Here is a 12,500-nt window from a genome sequence, read left to right on the forward strand (position 1 = left end):
GAAGGGTTCCATGTTGTCAGAAGAAGTGATCGCCTATGGGCTGGTCTGTCCGTAGATCTCACCATCGAACAGGTCCTGATGAGGAGTATGAAGACAAGCGGTGGCCTGATGAGAGGGTGAGGCACAGAGCAACAGCGTCTTATATGGCTGCTCTCCATGCCTGCCTGTGCTGAAGTCAACAATGCTATGTAGCAGCTCACAGGTGTCAACTACAACACTGGTGAACAAAACAAGGACATGACAAATGCTCGACAAGCACGTGCCATGAAAGACACACATGCAGTTATCAGCTATAGATCTGCAAGAGAGAACACCCTTCAGTTCAGATCCCAGCTTGCGCAGCATCTCGACAAGGGTGCATGCAGCCAGCACAGTCAATGTGGACTCAGCGAAAACTGTTGGAACAGCTATCCTGACCAACATGGATGGACAAACTGCTGCTGACTACACATTCAAGAGGAAGGATCAGGCCATCACCTTGGCTGCGAAATTGGCAGTAAAGATTGATGGTGAGGCAGTACAGGTGGATCCAAAGCTGCTTTTCCAGTGACTGACAATTGCTGCAAAAGCTACAGAGGATCTGGGCTGTGCAGTTACCCACCAGCTCTGTTTGATTCCACACTGCTGCTCTGACAGCCACAGAAGCCAGTGCTAGCAGATGCTATCTGGACACTCCTGACACACGATGCACCAGGAATCACAGGCACTAGTCCACGCATTCCATGGGAACGTGGCTCAATATATACAAAGGTATCTGCACGCAATACACAGAGTATGTCACAAAGAAGTATGGACAGGCAACAGTCGTGTTTGATGGCTATGATCGTACATCAACAAAGGACACAACACTCCAGAGACGTACGAGAGGAAATGCTGGAGCAAGGGTGACGTTTGATGAAGATATGCAGGCCACAATGAAGAAGGAACAATTCCTGGCAAACAAGACAATTAAACAAGCAGCGCTTCATCAACATGCTCAGCACCAAACTACGGGCACAGAACTGCCAGACACATCATTCTGCAGGTGACGCTGATCTCCTCATAGTGCAGAAGGCAGTGGAGTCTGCAGCCACCACTGATACTGTACTGGTCAGAGATGATACAGATCTGTTCATCCTGCTCATCTACCACACCAACCTCAAGTCATGTGACCTGTTCTTCCAACCCTAGCCAAAGAAGAATGTGAAGAAACCGCGTGTCTGGAAATGAAGTCTGTCAAGCAGCAGTTAGGCCCCGATGTATCACAGCACATCTTCTTCATGCACGCTCTCCTGGGATGTGATACTTCCCGCGTGTATGGCATTGGCAAGGGAGCTTCCCTCAACAAATTCAAAACCAGTACGCACTTCCGTAAACAAGCCAATGTGTTTGATGTAGCATATTGAAATGTGTGTCATTGGATTCCTGGCCCCAGAAAATGTATGTTTAGCACTTAAAATCAAAGCCCTAAGTCATTTAGAAGCGGAGATAATGGGAAATATCAGGTTTATGGCGGTAATTTTGGAAAATGGCTGCCATTTCGGCTTTTTGGCCAGGTTTAGCTTATCAAAATGTGTTTCAATTGATTCCTTGTCCCTGAAAATGTATGTTTAGCACTTAAAATCAAAGCTCTATGTTATTTAGAAGCAGAGATATAGGGAAATATCAGTTTTATGGCGGCCATTTTGAAAAATGGCCGCCATGGAACCTTCCACCACCAGGATTCCTTGAGAGTTTTGATATGTTATAGTGGACACCTCCAAGAGCATAAAACAGTTGAGACACTTTCTGTTGCAATTTGTCCGAGGTCATATCACATAATGCCTGGACTAATAGGATCGTTTCTGTTTTAGACAGGGATGGTGCAGGAACGTGGTGGAAGTATACCAGCTCGCAGTGATTGTTTGTGTGTTGACCGTAGTGAAAAGGAATAGAGGCAGGGTTAAATAGTGTCTGATTTGTTGATTAATACGTTAAAAGGAGGAAAGTTATGAACAATTTACTTGTTGTAAACGGCGTGTGTTTGGAAGAAGCAAACGTTTCTCTACAATTATTGGCATTTTTTGTAAAGGAAGGCATACAGGAATTATTTCTTTATTGCTCAATGCTAATTAACGTTTCCTTAAAGAAAAGCAGATAGTAATGGTTTCTTTAGTGTTAATTGTTGTTTCTGTAAATTAGGAATAGATTCTTTCTCATTGCTTACCGTGTGTGTGTGGGCGCGTGCGTGCATGCGGGCGTGCGTGCGTGGGTGCGTGCGGGCGGGCGTACCTGCGTGCGTGCGTGTGTGTGTGTGCGAGAGAGAGTTTGGAATAGTTTTTTCTGCTACTGTCGTTTTTACGCAGGTGGTATGTAGGCAACACCTTCCTTAGACTATGGTTTCATGTCTGTCCAGCCGCCGCCGCAGACACTTTCCCTTCCGCTCTATAACTCGATCCCTAACTGACCTAGCATGACCAAGCATGGTCTACTTACACATCTTGGGGAGAAGGTGCGCAGCGTACCAAAACCAGGTCACTACGACCTTTATTTGACCTTTACCTTGACCTTGATCATATTTCCCTTTGCTGCTCTATAACTTGGCCCCCTAATGACCTGCGCTACCAAACTTGGTATACTTACACATCTTGGGGAGAATGTGCGCAGCGTACCAAAACCAGGTCACTGCGCACCTTTATTTGACTTTGACATTGACCTTGATCATATTTTCCTTTCGCTCTATAACTTGGCCCTAATTTACTAGCGCTACCAAACTGTAATACTTACACATCTTTGGAGAATGTGTGTCCCTGTACCAAAACCACGTCACTGCGGCTTTTTATTTGACCTTAACTTGACCTTGATCATATATTCCCTTCCACTCTATAATTTGGCTCCTAATTGACCTAGCACGACCAAACTTGGTATACTTACACATCTGGGGAGAAGTGTGTTGCATACCGAAACCAGGTCACTGCAACCTTTATTTGACATTGACGCTTCATCATATTTTCCTTCCGCTCTATAATGAGGCCCCTAATTGACGCTAGCGCAAGCAAACTTCGTATACTTACACATCTTGGGAGAAGGTGTGCGCGTACCAAAACCCATAAGGCACCAATTTTAACATACGTGCACATCTCTCAGGCAGATGAGTTGTGTAACAAACCTTTGTCTTTGTAACTTATTTAACTTTACCTACCTTCTACGTCCTTACAGAGAAATACTAGACTAGTGGTGCCCTCGGACGCCCCGTCCTTGTGCAAACCGAAGGTTTGAGTTTCATATATGACGCGCACGCCTCCCACTGGCAATTTAACTAGTGGTGCCCCTGGACGGCCCGTCCTTGTGCAAACCGAAGGTTTGAGTTCATATATGCAGCGGCACACTCCCCCTACTGGCAATTTAACTAGTGGTGCCCCTGGACGGCCCGTCCTTGTGCAAACCGAAGGTTTGAATTAATATATGCAGTGGCACGCTCCCCTACTGGCAATTTAATACAAACAGGGAATTACATATGGGAATTTCACTGGGAATTCGACTAATCTGAATTCGTGCGCAACAGTAACTGACTTGACACAGCGTTTGCTGGTAAGCATGTCATCGTAGCATCGTTGAAAAAATTTTGGCATTTAAAGCGCCACAAAAACTATAATAAAACTTAAATAACCGTAATTACCTCAATGACTACGCCCACCGCATGCACTCACGATGTTTACTTGTGACGTGGTCCTCGAATTCCCATTGGTTGATACAAATCACGTGCCTCAAACTCCTCAATGACGCCACAGTGTTGTCAAGCGCACATCCATAACACAAAACCCCAATGCTCAATAGCTGAACGTCTAGAGCAGAGACGACACGGCTGAAATGTCGTTGGATCGAATCCCATCTGTTTTTTCATTATTTTCCTGTTTTCTGTATTTTTCTATGTTTATCCATATTTACATGATTTATTTACAACAATTTAATAACAACAAATATATTTTTTGGTTTGTTAGGGTTAGGTTAGGGTTAGGGTTAGGGTCACAATGCACCATAAAACAGGAGTTTGAGGTACGTGATTTGTATCAACCAATGGATTGGGAGCTATGCAGGCCTAGCTGCATGTGTGTAACCTGATGTTTATTTGCGCCGTCGTTGAATTGCTCTTGCGTTTTGCGTGATTGACCGAGCAGTTCTTCAGTGATGCTCAATGCAATAGCGATGTTTCATGTTTATAAAACATTGACGTCATATGCGCACATGCGGAGTTTAACGGTTGGCAGCAAGCAGATGCGTGATATTGTTCGATACAAGGCACACCACGCACGCACGTGTACGTGCACACACACACACTCATGCGCGCACGTGTACGTGCACACGCCACGCGCGCACGCATGCACGCACGTGTACGTGCCACACGCACGCACGCATGCACGCACGTCTACGTGCACATGCATGCAATGCACGCACGCACGCACGTGTATCTGCACACACACGCACGTACGCACGCACGCACACATGCCACACACTTGTATCTGCAGCACGCACACACGCACGCACGCACGACGCACGCACGCACGCGACGCACGCAACGAACGTGTACCTGCACACCGCGCACAACACCGCGCGCAGCACGCACGCACGTGTACGTGACACACACGCACGTACGCCCGCACGTGTACGTGCACACACACTGACGCACGTACGCACGTGTACGTGCACACGCACGCCACACAACTCATGCACGCACGTGTACGTGCACACGCACGACGCACGCACAGTATACGTGCACATACACACGCGCGCGCACGTGTACGTGCACACACACGGACGCACCCACGCACGTGTACGTGCACACACACGCACGTGACGTGAACACGCACGCACATCACATCATCCACGCAACGTGTACGTCACACGCACGCACGCACGCACACACACACACGCACGCATGCACGCAACGTGTACGTGCACACGCACACACCGCGCCACACGTGTACGTGCACACGCACGCACGCACGCACGCACGTGTAAGTTCACACGCACGCACACACGCACGCATGCACGCACGTGTACGTGCACACGCACGCACGCAGCACGCACGTGTACGTGCACTACATAAACAGCGCTTTCTATCAGAGCATGTCTGGCATTCATCTGTAAATGTCAAGGCAGCACGCTTCGCTTCTGCCAACCACAACACATAACAAATACACGTGACCTGATCTATGATGTCACGTGAAAACATCGCTATTAGACCTGCGCGATGGCGTGTGCATATTGTTTGCTAGTGAATTAGACCCGCTAAATTCGAGACTGTTCGCTGGCAGCAATTGATCCGTGCGCCGGCGCTTTCGATTTGGCGCCACGGATCAATAGCTCCAGCGCGTGATACTTTCGTAAGACGTTCCTGCGTCGCGTGCGCCGCTTGCCGCGGAACTCGCGCAAAGATCCGCGCTTAGTCGGGCAGGATCAACACCTCACAGGCGACGCTTCTCTGGTATCCGCGTCTCTCATCTGGATCACGGGGATACAAATACATGTAGTTGGCGACAACTGCCTTTTCTAGTTATTTACGATCTTCAATCAGTGCTTTTAGTTGAGCTTTTACTTTTTGCGCGCTAGTACTTTTTGTGTTTTCTTCCGCACATGCCATAGCCAGCCTCCCTCCCCCCAGTGATGCCCAGCCTTCATTGCTACTGTCCAGACACCAGACACAGAGAGTCTATTTAAAACGAGAACCAATTGACGCTGGTTTCACATAAACACGCGTCATAGCAACATCGCTCTCACTTCGTTAACTCTAGTTAGTCAATCTACGAATTTCATGCGTAAACTCGAACTGCGCAATGTAAATAATGACGTAATTAGAAACATCGCGGTGTAACCGACGCCCGCGACAGTCTAATAATAGACGGACGCCATGCGACTGCTAATGCTCTTGACATCGCCACAGCGAGCAGCGAGGCAGACTCTAATTAGTGCCTGAGATTCTCCCGCGAATCTCCCGCGCGACGACGGGGAGGGGAGGGGGAGGGAGGGAAGGGCGCAGGCGGGGAGGGTGGAGGAGGTAGGCAGACTCTAATTAGTTCCTTAGATTCTTCCGCAAATCCGCACTCCTCCCGCGCGAGCCGGGGGAGGAAGTGGGAGGGAGAGGAGGGAGGCGGGATGTGGAGAGGCAGGAGGACGGGAGGGGGCCAGCTGATAAAAAAATAGGGAAGACACCAGGAAGTAGGGAGCATGGGAGTAGGGAGAACGAATGAGGAAACGGTAGGGAACAGGATTCAGTGAACAGGAGTGAGAGAACAGGGAGCCGTTACTAGTTAGTAGAAGAAGGAACAGGCGCTGCTGGAATAGGAGTGGAGTAGAATCTCGTGGTCTGGTCTTACCACGGTGTGTCATGTCTGGTGCTATACAGATAACGAGGATGTGGGTGGTGGCTGGCTGACTCATTGGCGCGGGGTATGCACACGCGGGGAGCTGCTGGGAATTGATTCGCTTACAGTTATTTATTCGCATGAGACTTATATCGGATAATTAGGTTGGACTGCGTTCTGCAGAATCACAGGCACTTGAGCGCTTTCAATAAAAATATAATGCTAAAGAAATACGAAATCTATTTACTACAAAAAGTCTTAATGTTGTCTATACTCTCTTTCACCCTATTATTGCCGACAATTTCCTGCAAATGCCGTCCAAATGCTCATCTGCAACAAACGCTGGCGCCCGCATGGCTGGCGCTGCACACTGACACATAAATATATAGATATAAATATATTTATGTGTCAGTGTGCAGCGGCAGCCATGGCAGCAGCCAGCGTTTGTTGCAGATGAGCATTTGGACGGTATTTGCAGGAAATTGTCGGCAAAATAGTGTGAAAGACAGTATAAAAAACATTAAGACTTTGTAGTAAAATATATTTGTATTTATTTAGCATTATATTTATTGAAAGGCTCCAAGTGCCTGTGTGCGAATTAGCGTGCGTGCGTGCGTGCGTGCGCGCTGTGTGCCGTGGGGCGTGTGTGCACGTTCGTTCCTGCGGGTGTCAGTGCGCGCGTACGCGTGTTTGCATCTGACTAGTGTTGCGTGTATGTGTGTGCATGCGTCGTGTCGTCGTTGCGTGGTATGCGTGCGTTCCTGCGTGTGTGTTTATCGGTTCAGATGCAGGCGATCTGACTACACGTAATACACGGTATTTATTAGTCCTTGATGTAATTGGAGTGTTCGCGTGCGTGCACGTCTCCGCACCTTGACAGCTGGTATTTGTAATGAAACCTACCATCCCATCATCCCATCATCAGTCACTCCGCCACGTTTATACCTCCTCCTCCTCCTCCTGTCCGCCTGTTCCAGCTTCCCTGCTCGCAAACTGGCTGAACGCGTTATTATGTATCACGTAACGCTTCTCAGCTCAAGGCTATTCCTTATACGAGTTCCTAGCAATTCTGCTGGAGAGAATCGGCGTGGAAGCGCTGTTCACTTGGTCGGATTTTCTTATACGATTGCAACCAAGAAGATTACTTCGTTACTCGTCGGCTTTACGTGTTATAAACATGCTGGTTTTATCAGAAGGTTGGCCTTGGAGGGCGTAGCGGTTACAGTTAGAGCTGAGGATTCGCTCGAAGGCGTGCGTGTTACAGTTGAGGTCGTTGAAGGGCGTGGGTGTTTACCAGTTAGAGGTCGCTGAAGGGCGTAGCGGTTATCAGTAGAGGTCGCTTGACAGGGCGTAGCGGCTTACATTAAGAGGTCGTTGATAGGGTATACCGGTTACAGTTAGAGGTCATTGAAGGCGTAGCGGTACAGTTAGATGTCGTTTGCGAGGGCGTAGCCCGTTTACAGTTAGCAGCGTTTGCTGAAGGGCATAGCGGTTACAGTTAGATGGCGTTGAAGGCGTAGTGGTACAGTTAGAGGTCGATTGAAGGCGCATAGTGTTACAGTTAGGAGCGTTATGCGAAGGCCATAGCGTTACAGTAGAGTCGTTGAAGGGCGTAGTGTTACATTAAACGTCGTTGAAGGGCTAGCGGTTACAGTTAAGGCGTTGAAGGGCGCTAGCGGTTACAGTGAGAGGTTCGTTGAAGGGCGTAGCGTTACAGGTTAGAGGTCGATTAAGGGACGTAGTTCTTACAGTTAGAGGTTGCTGAAGGGCGTGGTGTTTACAGTTAGAGGTCGTTGAAGGGCGTGGTGTTTACAGTTAGAGGTCGTTGAAGGGCATAGCGGTTACAGTTAGAGGTCGTTGAAGGGTATAGCGGTTACAGTTAGAGGTCACTGAAGGGCGTAGTGGTTACAGTTAGAGGTCGTTGAAGGGCGTTGCGGTTACAGTTAGAAGTCGTTGAAGGGCGTAGCGGTTACAGTTAGAGGTCGTTGAAGGGCGTAGCAGTTACAGTTAGAGGTCGTTGAAGGGCGTAGCGGTTACAGTTAGAGGTTTCTGAAGGGCGTGAGAGGATGTTAGTGGTAAGGTGAGGACTAATAAATTATGTTTGCAGTTGTTGTTGTTGTCGTCGTCGTTGTGGGTTTTGTTGTTGTTGTTGTTGTTGTTGTTGTTGTTGTTGTTGTTGTTGCGGCTGCTGCTGTGGATGTTGTAGGTTATTAGTTTGTTGTAGATGTGTTTATGTCGGCCCACGGGAGACAAGACCACGTGTTATATATTGATTATTTGTATTTAGTAATATCATGGTTAACAACTTATAATCCAGAAGATATAGTGCAGGTAAATTATATTTATAATTTTATCTCCTAAAAAACATTTATCTTTTTACATCAAACAGCCTATATGTAAGGAGTGTGGTTATCATCGTGGCTGCGTTTTAAATCCCCCCTCGAAACATCAAACGAGGCACAAAATTAATATTTATTTCCTCGAAAGACATTCCACGTGTTTACTCACTCGCCTACCTCATACATCACACCGATTCTTACCGCTAGACCGATTCATCGTCGTTTCGTTTATATGAGGCCGAGTGAGCAAAACGACTTGGGGATCAGTCTTAAGTGCACTGGCCGCTCGAAAACTGCGTAGGCGAAGAATCTAAGGAGGAAAGATTAAGATGTTAAGATGTTAAGATGTTAAGGAGGAAAGATTTTGATGTTTAGGTTTGAGTTTATATTAAACAGCTGTTGGCGAGCACACACACAGAGGTTGGTTAGCTTGTTTGATATGTCGATAACGCAGCTTTTAGAGTCCGCGCAGCGACACTGTAAGCTTGTGAGGTTTCTAATTGAATGTGCAGTTTGGTCGACGCGACATCACCTGATCAGGTCTGTGGTCTGGTGGATAGATGGATGCGTGCGATGTCTGTCTGACCCAGGCGAGTAGGATCGCCATGTTTGCCCCCATGGTAAATCACAGACCGGCCAACTATCCCACAACCCTGGAATCGTTGCCATGCGTCTAGGAATGCTTTGTGCGTAAATCTGTCCGCCCAAAAATCCGCTATTATTTTTTCAAACGAATATTTCGACGTTTGTTTCTATGCGGTATGTGTTTATAAGCAGTGCTAAAAAAAGTCATGTCATGTTACCCTTTCATTCGAACAAATTCGGGAAACATGTATCGGGGGGGGGGGTCGTAAAATTATAGTGATGATCTTTCGGCTCGTGATGCAGGAAATCGTACAGTATTTTGAATGTTTCTGGTGGGTGGGGGCGACCCCCTGCAAGACTGGTGGGTGGGGGGCGACCCCCTGCAAGACTCGCGCATTCCGCGCTCGGCAAAAAACATGCTGATGGGATGTTCGTCTGCCGAGCATGTTGAATCCGGATCCGGCCGCACCCGGATTGAATGTTTTACGTTCTTCACTAGTCACCGCCTGATCCGTGAAAAAGTTTTGGCAATGAAGAGATGAGCCTCTCGTGGATTAAACCCTTTGATGTTTCGGTTAGTAGACTAGTTATAGGTGGCATGATGTCGCGGGGACTGACATCAATAGCAGGCGCACGTTGTCGCCTGTTGGACCGACGTAGAATACCCGAACGCGTTGAGCAAATATTACATTTAGGCCGGTTTCCACGCGGTTATCATGAAAAGGAAAAACTCGTTTCCGTTGTTGTCGTTAGTTCTAGTTTTCTCGTTTTCCATATCGAGCTTCTCGGACGGTAGTTGCTATGGGAACAGACCGATATAAAAGATCACAACCGTGGGCACTTAGTGGAATGGTTCGAATCGATATCGCTTTTTCCGTCTATATAGCAATACGTAACTCCGCTTTGCAGATTTAACAGGTTTTCCTTAAAATAGAAATGGACACGCGAATGGAAACCCGTTACTTTATTAATTCCTCTTCGCGCGGCGTGTTCATGAGAGTGGTCGTGTCATTGGTTACCACCGAGCTTCTCCGTGGACATGGTGACTAAATGCCAGACGCTACTACCCATACTGCTGGTCATATCTCATGCGAGTTGTCTGATACGAACAACAATGGTTGCATTATTTATTATCTATATTAATAATCGTAATATCACTGGTAATTGTTACCGCATTATCGCATTCGTTGAAGTGAAATATAAACATTTTTTTGCTAAAGAATATGATTGGTCTGGACATTCGTGATACATAATATCACGTGATAGAATATTCTCTTATCTCATTTTCGTTCCCATGGCAACGGTCACGCGATGAGATCCGAGTAATAACTGCAATTTCACACGCTTACCTTGTACGCGGTGACAGGCAAGCTTGTGTGACTCTGAAAGTGATCTAAATGATGCCGGGTTTACCAAGAACATGGAACTAGCCTCGCAATGATTGTCTCTGGCAAACTAATAACCATGTGAAGCATATAGGAAGACGAATCAAGTCTCAGTAAAATATTGCATAATCGTGCTTGACGCAGATCTTTCACGATAACTCGCAAATTTCAACGGTATATTGAAACTAGATGAAATCTTGCTTTAGATTTCGTTCTCCTCCCAATGTTTAATTAGGCATTTACATATACATATATACATATATATATATATGTGTATCAGGAGTTAATAATGACAAATTATTACATTATTTAATAAATTACATAAATTAAATAATTATAAATTAATGACAATTTCTCATTATTAACTCCTGATGTGTATATATATATATATATATATATATATATACACACACATATATTAACACTGTTCTCGGTAGATAAATAATTGAAGCGGCGGGTAAATTTGATCGCGTCGTCTGCAAAAAAATACTAACAATCAATAAATACGTTGCTGTTCACAAGTTGTGTTGTGTTTGTGGTCGAGTCGATATTTGTGGCTCGTTGATGCTATACTATGATATGGTTTGCCTATGTAGTAGCCATGCGCTGCTGAAATGTATCCTGAAATGCTAAAAAATGCTAGCTATCCTCCAGCTTATCCAGATCAGGATTCTTCCCGTGCGGCCACTGAGCTGCTGTATGTAATAACATGTACATCTCAGCGACTACGGGAGTGTGCACAGCGCCAAACACAAGAGCAGTCAATACAAGCAAACACAAGAGCAGTCAAGCCGGCGGCGGCCATTGTGACATGTGAAGTAATCTTCGACACTTTCTCTCTAATTTACATCATGTCGTCACGATGACGAGACGAGTGTTCGTGTTGCCACGGGCAACTGATGCTGCGACTGTAATTAAAAGACGCGCGTGCGAAACAATGGCGTCTTCATTATTTCGTCGTTGCCGATGCAAATTACTTCTCGTTGGCATGCATCCGGCCCGAGCATGCGCAGAATGTAGGAGGTCGGTTAGGCGCCTTCGTCAGCGTCCCGCGTCTTACCTTGCTCCTCTAGCCTGCATAATACACGCGTTTAAGGATACTGTTAGGGTTACGGACCGGTAACACTGTAAAGGGCATTGCAACGTAACTACTCATCAAATTCAATCAAACATCGTATCCATATACATACAGGAGATGTCTCTCTACGCTCTCGCATGGCATTTTTTTTTACAAATTCATCGCTAATGAATTGACGGCAAAATATTGCTGAATTTAAAAAAAATTGTGAATTTTTTTTTGCTATTTCTCAGAAACAGCAAAAGTTGGGCGACCTAAACTTTTAACCATAGGTTGTTCATAATATGAACTAAAAAAGCAGTACCTGGACTTTTTTTTAAATGCTTTAATTTAGGAAATTTCGAGTTTCTAGTTTCGAGTTCAAGAAATAACGCTTGAAAATATCATACTTTACGCATTTTTAACAACCGAGATATCAGCACTTTATAAATTTTCCTTATTTGAACGCGCTGTGTTAAGAAATTGACTACATGCGGGATTTGAACTGTTTGGAGGATACATACATTAATTTCTACGTATAGGCCTACATAGCTGCCCATGGCTGCGATCTACTCAATAAAGTTGGTATTGAAAATTTCGACCAAAATTCACCTCCCAACCCTAACAGTATCTTTAAAATAACGAGATCACACGTTAAAGGCAGACGAGAGAGTAGCAGTTGTACATTGCATACCTGTGTTCTGCTTTTGGCGCGCAGAAAAACTGCGTACCGTCAGTGGAAACTATTCGAGAATTCAACAAGTCTTTCTCGCAAGGCCGTGCTCGAAATAAAGCATAAAAGCGTGAGCTATTT

The 12,500-nt window shown here is 46.1% G+C and overlaps 1 protein-coding gene across 1 annotated transcript in view; it reads left to right on the forward strand.

The window, feature by feature from the left end:
- The window catches only part of LOC106811327 (kinesin-like protein unc-104), a gene marked incomplete in the record, with an annotated part of 116,841 nt that overhangs the window by 31,502 nt on the left and 72,839 nt on the right, over positions 1-12,500 (forward strand).

The sequence above is a fragment of the Priapulus caudatus genome, unplaced genomic scaffold (genome assembly GCF_000485595.1).
Source record: "Priapulus caudatus unplaced genomic scaffold, Priapulus_caudatus-5.0.1 Scaffold528, whole genome shotgun sequence".
NCBI lineage: Eukaryota > Metazoa > Priapulida > Priapulimorpha > Priapulimorphida > Priapulidae > Priapulus > Priapulus caudatus.